Source organism: Alosa alosa, chromosome 18 (genome assembly GCF_017589495.1).
Source record: "Alosa alosa isolate M-15738 ecotype Scorff River chromosome 18, AALO_Geno_1.1, whole genome shotgun sequence".
NCBI lineage: Eukaryota > Metazoa > Chordata > Actinopteri > Clupeiformes > Clupeidae > Alosa > Alosa alosa.
This window is the reverse complement of record NC_063206.1, coordinates 13,416,371-13,425,256: the sequence shown is the minus strand read 5'-3', so window position 1 is coordinate 13,425,256 and position 8,886 is coordinate 13,416,371. Positions and strand designations below refer to the sequence as shown.

Here is an 8,886-nt window from a genome sequence, read left to right as displayed (position 1 = left end):
GTTTTCAGGACACAACAGTACCCTACAGCGACTTTTCTGCACGAGTGCTTTTCCCAAACCTGACAGAGCCACTCGTGCTTACCCCTACCGGCCTCTCCTTATGTAGGCTACTGTGCCAATGCGAAAAGAGAGATGGAGAGAGAGAGATGGAGTGAGAGGATGAGAGAGAGAGAATGAGAATGAAAGAGAGAAAGACTGAGAGTTTCAGCCTATATCTCCACCCTCAACCCCCAAAAACTGACTCACACACTCACTGAAACACACACACTGTCTTCCAGCTGTAGACATAGTAGACCTGAGCTTGTGCAAAAGAAAGCCCATTACTAAATGGCTGCATCCATACATCTGGGCAAACTGGGATTCTAAATAAAACCTTTACTGTTCCTTTCTTTGTTTGCTGGAACTATATCTACAAGGTCACACTTTGCTAAATGCAATCCAGTCGGCTAACTGAACAAGCAATGCCTTATCTTTCCAGTGAACAAATACAAACCACATGTGACTCATCCACCAAATAATTTCCAACCCAACAAAACCCATTGGCACCAGCAAACTGTCCACGGCTTGTATAACAGTAACGGGCACTAAGAGCACCGTTGACAGCTGGATGGATCATGGCTTCCCACAGGGAGGCCCTAACTGCCCATTAGTGCCCTCTAATCAAATGAGCTGCAACAAGGTTAGGTTAGCACCCTCCCATGCACGTGCTGCCTGGCGCCTCGTTACAACACCCTGCCCACAGCAGGGAGTCCAAACTCACACAAGAAAAAGAATACACATTTGAGAACCAGCACAGGAACAACGGATTCCTCTCTGAGAACCTAATAATGACTGTTAGAAAAATCCAGCGTTACCTTTCCCTCTGCTGAGGCTAACGTGAGTTCCGTGGAAGGGCCAGCAGGGTCAGCTGATGCAGAGAGAGAGAGGGAGCTCCTAGCTCCTTCACACTCATTCAGACACGTTCTCTGGCACGTCTTTCCTCCCCACGTGTCGGTCTGTGTGTGTGTGTATGTGTGTGTGTGTGTCCTGCAGCCAGTGCCAGTTGGCCTCCAGCAGGGTGCTGTAATATTGATGGAGCCCCACCCTGGCGGGCAGGCGGGCAAGAGCCTGGGAGTGTGGCACATAGTGAGTGGAGCGCGAAAGACGCAGGCTGGACTGGGCCAACCTCAAACCTCTCTGTCTCTTCACGTAGCCCTCTGCTCTGGAGTCTGAACTCGGGGCAGATTGGCTGTCAATGGCGAGACTGTGTGCAGAGTGTGTGAATAATGTGTGTGCTGGCCACTACAGCTACTCACTCTGGCACTGCGCAGCCCTCGTAATGATGCTCAGATCAGTATCGCATAAAGAGACACAAGACAGGACAGGATGCCGGGCTGGAGAGGTGTGTGTGTGTGTGTGTGTGTGTGTGTGTGTGTGTGTGTGTGTGTGTGTGTGTGTGTGTGTGTGTGTGTGTGTGTGTGTGTGTGTGTGTGTGTGGGTGTGTGTGATTTTGTGTGTATGCGTATGCGTATCGTATGTGTAGGTGTATGTGTATGTGTATGCGTGTGTATATGCGTGTGTGTGTGTGTGTGTGTGTGTGTGTGTGTGTGTGTGTGTGTGTGTGTGTATGAACTGAAATTAACGGTTTCAACGGAGAAGTTCACAAGCGGAAATGCCCCATAATTGGATTCATACATCCATTCGACTGGAGTCATTAACGGATAGAAAAATGGAAGAAAAAAAAACTCTTAGATCTAGTTTTGGAAGGCTACTCAAAAACTGAGCTTAATTGTGATAGTATGACATACACTGGTATGGTATACAACTTGATCAACCTCAGACATGCAGATTGCTTACAGGCCTATATATTTACTGGAAAGCACATGTCCAATATTACAGACATTCCCATTGGCTCTGCTCAACATTACATCATTTTGTTTGTGCTGAAACCCAGTGACATGGCAGGCTAATTTAGTTTCTCTTCCCTTCTGTACAGTTTGTAACAGAACCAATCCCACCAGCCAAATAATAAATCTCAAACAGCCCCACTAAGTTCACGGGGCTCTATAAAACCTGTCTGTGACACCCAAATCAAGCCACATGTTCAAACGAAAGCAGCTTATGAGAAACTACAGAAAAGGAGATTTACTTCACAGAATGCTATTACATGTCAAACTGTTAAACATGAAAGTCCTGAACACAAAGCATGGGGCTGGTTTGTTATTGTGGGTTGACTTGTTACTTCTTTACTGACTGATTTTCAGGGCAAACAAAAGACCAAGTCAAACACAAGTCCTATTATTGGGGAGAATGGGGGAGAAGAAAGGAGAAGAGATAGGGAAAGAAAAAACATGGAGGAAGGAGCAAATAATGGAAGAACAGGAAACGTAAGACGCTGAGTAATGGATCTGAAACAGAGCACAATATGGTCTAAGTGGTTATTGATCTTCCTTACTGTCCTTGAGTGCTAACAGCTCTAACAGCTTGAGAGAAGAGCATAACAAGTTCAAAAGTCAACTGCAGTCTTAAAGTAAAGGCACAGTAGCCTAATGGTGAGGTATTCTTACCTAATATGGAGAACATAAAAAGAAGTATCAGAAGACCATGAGTTAACATTTTGTTTCAACAGCCCTAATGGCAGTGTTATTAAGGCTGCATTCCCAACATCAATCGCTGTCAAAGCAGTTCCATTCTTGACAGACTTCTTATCTTAGTATTAGCATTGCTATGCTAATGTGCACACTTGAGACACTGACAGTGAACTGTGCTCTCCAGCTGAAATGAATACATTCTCTATTGACAACCAGGCTCTCTCTTCTCATAGTATAAAAGCCAAGCAGCACTCACACACTCTGTGCTAATCATGCAGGAACATACGAACCTGGCTTATGGCTCTTGACTTCTGACTGGTATGGCCCATGTGCTTAAGTACTGACATGGCAAAAACATCAAGCTGTTTACTGTGTTTGTCCGTACCTTCCACTGTATGTCAGAGAGGTATTCAGCTTACGCTAGCGCAACTTTATCCTCTTCTGCCAACATGAAAGTCAGCTGATCAACACGTGGCCCAGCTAGCATGTCAAGTGAAGGCAGAAAGTTGAGAGAGAGAGAGAGAGAAAGTGGGATAAGGGGAAGAGAGAGAGAAAGCAAGATAGAGAGAAACAAGAGAAAGAAAGAAACCATGAAATTACTTGATGAGAGAGACATATAAAGACAATAGAAAGGGGATGTACAAGTAAAGTACTGACACAATTATAAAGAAAGAATAAATCAGCCTTTTAATCAAGCCGTTCAGCTCAGTAACAAAATTATAAAGGAAGAATAAATCAGCCTTTTGATCAAGCCATTCAGCGCAGTAACAAGACTAACATGTGAAGATGACATGTGAAGAGAATGTGATTATTATGCTGGGCCTTGCTGACTTGTTATCTTTAAATGTGTCTTTGTGTTCTCATAATTTCACCATGCATCCTATCAGTGTTACTAAACAGTAAACAGACAGTAGCACTAAACGGACACCCAAGGGAAGTTCTTGGGAACGTGGAGACCAAAGACCAGCAGGAGCTGACTGTATGATGTCATCTTTAGCCTATGGTGATCCGTTTTTCACAGAACAAAGGTTGCGTTAAGGTTAGCATAACCCTGATACGGAAAGCATTGCCTACATACATGCACTGTCAAACAAACTCTGTCTCTCTACCCCCGCCCCCCCACTTTACGTCTGTACAGTACATTACAACATAGGCATATCACAAAAATGATTCATCATGAACCAAAAAAACTCTCTCCTTCTTTCTCTCTCTCTCTCACACACACACACACACACACACACACACACACACACACACACACACACACACACACACACATTTCATCAAATGAGTCATTACGAAAAGAACAAAGGGGCTGTTCCTTACAGACAAAATCGCTTGGAGTCTACACAAGATTACAGCAGTGTCTGTTAAATACTATAAATGCACGTTCTGACCCCATAGCCCAGTTGTTAGTTTACTAGTTGTTAGTTGGTCCTTACTATAGTGACTTTCACCTTTTCACTACTGATTCACCTGTAAGTTTACATGTCAAAGGCACAAAGATTATGAGATTTCATAGCTGCTGCTGACAATCAAGACCATAGACTAGGCTACTTTGTTACATACTGAGGTAGTTGAAGGTAGTCCCCGTCTTTGGTCTCTGATTTTTGACCATGGTTTGTCTCTGTCTTCCATTGATGAAAGTGTATCCATGGATGTTTTCCAGAAGTACACATGCAGTCCTTTGACTGACATATTTTTACAGAATTTCTGTCTTTATGAGCACAACATGGTCTGTGGCACATTGTTGGCCATCTGAGGTTTGTACATGTCAATACAGATGGTCTACTGATAACATTTTTCTTTGTATTCATCTATTGTGAATACTGAATATGTGGGAAGACTGGCAATTAGTTTACATCCCAGAAGATGCCTTTTGAGAAAACACTATGAACAAAAGAGTCGGACAGACGAATAAATGTTGAAAGTAACACCTAAAAAAGTAACACCCCTAGATAGAAGAAAAAAGCTCTTCTAGCCCAAAAGCCCATTCACATGCTAAGTGAACACAAACACAGAGACACACACAGACACACACGCACAGACACAACAAGACTCAACTATTCTCACATAAGCAAAGAAACCATAGACTACAAATTAAGCGATAGACAGAACTTTGAAAGGTGAAAGAGCCAGTCTCTTTTCATTTAACCCACTCCACCTCTACAGACTACAAATAACAAAGCACTACAGAGGAAGTCACTGTGGGAAACCAACTTTTGCTCCGCCTTCACCAAATGGGTGTGGAACTCAGCTGAGAGCTATACCTAACTATAGGACTAACAGGCAGGGCCTCATAGCTCAGTGGTTAGAGCACTGGTCTTGTAAACCAGGGGTCGCGAGTTCAATTCTCGCTGGGGCCTGCTGAATGGCAAGTTTTGGACTGTTAAATATATGGCCGTACTGCACTTGTTAAACTGTAAATATAAACTATGCACACACAGATTTGCCAGTGGACAGTACATACCCAGCAAAGAAACAATGCTGCTGCTTAGTTAACACTAGTGGTAATCCTATATCCTGGAATTCAGACAAGTCCAACCCGGTCTGAGATTAAATATACTGCTCAAAAAAATTAAGGGAACACTTAGTTTTCCATAATTGTTAAAACACATTTTTTGAAACCTTCCACCCTTTTCTCCAATCTCAAACTACATTCACAGAATGTCTGACAGTTCTTGCAAAATAAAACACTCGCCTCAAAAGTTTTACTTGTGCTCAGAGCCAAACAGTGTCAGAGTACCGATCCAGTGTATGATTGAAGTGTTCCCTTCATTTTTTTGAGTAGTACCGGTATAGTTTATCACATTCAACATTGGTCAAAATCTTTAGGGCACCAATATTTATATATATTTTTTTACTTTCTGAAATATAACGACTTATTTGTTTTATTTATGGAAAAGAGACTGTCTTTCACTGGTTGAGCATTCTACTTGTCTAGTCTGCGATTTTGGACAGAGCTGTTGATATAGAGCTGGTAAGTCCCGCCCATCCGCTAAACCCCCAGTAAACCCCCAATAATTATTTTCTGTTCCCGTTTGAATTGTGCCATGAATGTGAACATATGTTGTCTGTGAATTTGTAATATAATTTTTCATGTTACGAGTTTGACAGTTTATTATATGATTCTTCAGCTATCCGTTGTGGAAAAGACATAACGAGAAAGACTACATGTCGCCTGTGACGTGAGCTAGCTCTAATCGCTAACATTAGCTGAGATGCTAGTTTTTGTAACGGCAGGAATAAACACACATGGTAACAAAAATATTCGAAACATGTCTAGCTTTACTCAACACATTAACACTATGATACAGTGTGATTGTAAAGTTGTATGGTTCACTGTGTTCAAAGTCGATCTTAATAACCCTCTACATCTCGACCAACTGATGGTTGTTATGGGAAACTAGTTAGCTGTCGTCTAGCGGAAAGTTGTAGTCCACAAGTTTAACCGCATCAAACTTCTACCCGCTCAATTGTAGCATTCTTTACACGAAAATTTATATTAAAAATTCACAGACAACATATGTTCACATTCATGGCAAAATTCAAACGGGACCAGAAAATAATTATTTTCTCACATTCACTTGCATTAACGATTTTTCAATCTAGAGGTCCAGCAGGGATAGCGGAAAGGGCGGGAGAGAAGCTCTATAGAGAGAAGTCCCGCCCCTTCCGTTTGCCTCCATGGGACCTATCTTTCAAAAAAATTTGAACGGCAGTCTATGGCGAAAAAGAAATTATTTTCTGGTCCCGGTTGACTTGTGCCTTGAATTACCCATATGATGTTTGTCAATTTTAAAGACAATTTTTCATGTAAAGACATTTGCAGTTTGTTTCGTATAGAGATGCACCGATAGATCGGCTGGTGACCGGAATCGGCCGATTTTCACGTGATCGGCCATGACCGGCGACCGGCCAGTCAGTCTGAGACATGCCGATTTTATCCCGGTCAAATGCACTTGTGCGCCACAATTGTAACAACACCCAGCTGAGTTTGCAAAGTTTGAAGAAGATAGCAACCAGGCCAACACTCAGGGCTGGATGTAGGGCTACAAAGAAAGCGCTAATAGGCTACTGAGTTTTTCTATGCAGCAAACGCTGTGCTTTGCCATTGGCCTACTGCGTGGAATTTACTAAGCTGTCACTTCATTAGGCTACGTGAAACATCGCCATCACCGCCCGTCACTGCCGCTAATTGGCGCGCCCACAGCTGAACCACAAGCGCTGCTGAACGGAGATAACCGACATGCGACATTAAAAATAATGAAAGTTTAGCGATCATAGGCTACATAATAAGATGTCAACAAGCAGCAACATACAGTAGCCCTAGTAGTTCTACTCCACTTAAAAAAAAATACTCGGAACTATTTACTGCAGTAGACTAGGGCTTAAAATACCCTAGTAGATTGAGAAGTGGATGTCGTGAAAGTGAACAAATGATAGCCTATTAGAAAGTCAAACAAACGTTAAAGTTGCTTTTGACATAGTAGCCTACAATGAATCAGCCGTCTCTGAAAGTTTCTATAGCCTAATTGATGCATTTAACCGGAATTTGTATTTCATTTTTTCACCGCAAAACAGACGTGCACTGTTTTCATATATGGTGGAGCACCTAATCGCACTTCTCCTCCCCTGTGTTTGGTGATAGCCTAGGCTACAAGCACTTTTCCCTCGCCCTCTCATAAATTCATCAATGCATATGAAAATATGTTACATGGTAGCATGTTCAAATGTATCATGCCAATTTTTGTTATATCTTTAGTTGGATATTGGATGTGAGAAGAATAAAATGGGTGTTCCATAACTTAACTTAATCCATAATTTGATACTGCAGCTGAAGTTAGACTTGAAGAAGAATCTGTCTGCTCACCAGTTCCATTTTTTTTTAACAGCCATTTCATTATTGATAAGTTGATTACATGTCTATATTAACATGTTCTATCAAAGAAAAGATAGAAAATAACTATTTGTGTGTGTAACTGTAAAATGGTTAGAAGAAATGAAATCGGAATCGGCTAAAATCGGTATCGGCAGGTCAAACTCTATGAAAAATCGGAAATCGGTATCGGCCCAGAAAATTGCAATTGGTGCATCTCTAGTTTCGTAACTATTGAATTACAACATTGTGAAAGATCGTAATTCCAACGACTACAAACCCATCAGTCGCGCTAGTGACGTTAGCTCATTCACAGCCACACTAGATTGTACAAGCATACCAGTAACAGGTCTTAATTGGGCTTTCCTTGCCGAAGAAAATACCATGAGTCAGAGGATTAAACACATCAGGTAAGTTGTATTTGTCCATAGACTGTACATTACATACTGTTAAGTGACATAGCAGGCAGCAAGATGCAACCGCTAACTAGCATAACAGCTCTTATCGTTTCATTACGCTGGTAACGTACATATCGCCGAGACGAGATGTAGTCCACTGAGTGGATTCACACAAAACCAACATAACTTTTGAAAACAGCTCTTATCGTTTCAACGCATCTATCGAACAACAGTACTTTCTTGACGTGAAAAAATTATCTTTAAATTCACACACATCATATGTGAAATTCGTGGCACAATTCAAACTGGACCAAAAAATAATTGCTATCTCTCCATTAACTCCCGTTCATATTTTTTTGAAAGATGGACCGGAAATAGAAGGGCGTGACTTCGGCTCTCTATTTGAGCTCAACAGCCAATCAAATTACACCCCTCCCTTCTGTGATCCTGATCCTGAAGCAACATATCAACTGGCTGCAATAGCATATGGCTGCACCAGAGCCACTTTATTTCCCATTCACAAAGCTAGGACTACAAACACTAAAGCGATTTTGAGTGCGTACACAGAATGGACAGCTAGACAGAGGACTCAATGACAGAGCCAATCAAGAATTGGCTTTACATAAGAGGTTGTGCCCACAGTTATGTTAGCAATGAAAACAACTTGTTTGTCCTTATCGTCATCAGCCAAATTGTCAGGGGTGTGGAAGCTACAAGCAAGGTGTGTCTATTAAATGTGAAGGTTACCACAACATTACATGGCAAGGCCCTATAGCTCAGTGGTTAGAGCACTGGTCTTGTAAACCAGGGTCATGAGTTCAATTCTCAACTGGGGCCTGCTGAATGGCAAATTTTGGACTGTTAAATACTGCATCTGTCAAACTGTAAATATGAACTATGCACACACAGACTTGCCAGTGGACAGTCCATACCCAGCAAAGTAGCACTGCTGCTGTTTAGTTAACACTAGTGATAATCCTATATCCTGGAATTCAGACAAGTCCAACCCGGTCCTAGATTAAAAATAGTTTATCACCCA

The 8,886-nt window shown here is 41.9% G+C and overlaps 1 protein-coding gene and 2 non-coding genes across 7 annotated transcripts in view; 2 read left to right on the top strand and 1 right to left on the bottom strand.

Moving 5' to 3' along the window:
- ccser2a (coiled-coil serine-rich protein 2a) overlaps window positions 1-8,886 on the bottom strand; it is a 63,787-nt gene that overhangs the window by 42,275 nt on the left and 12,626 nt on the right. The window contains exon 1 of one of the 5 annotated variants that reach the window (XM_048269284.1): window positions 2,861-2,999. The exons of the other annotated variants lie outside the window; for them this stretch is intronic. The gene's annotated coding sequence lies outside the window, so the exon portion shown is untranslated. Of the gene's footprint in view, window positions 1-2,860; window positions 3,000-8,886 lie in introns of those variants that run through there. 5 annotated transcript variants of the gene reach the window in all.
- trnat-ugu lies at window positions 4,864-4,936 on the top strand. The gene has a single exon. It is a non-coding gene; the product is annotated as a tRNA-Thr (tRNA).
- On the top strand, window positions 8,613-8,685 carry trnat-ugu. The gene has a single exon. It is a non-coding gene; the product is annotated as a tRNA-Thr (tRNA).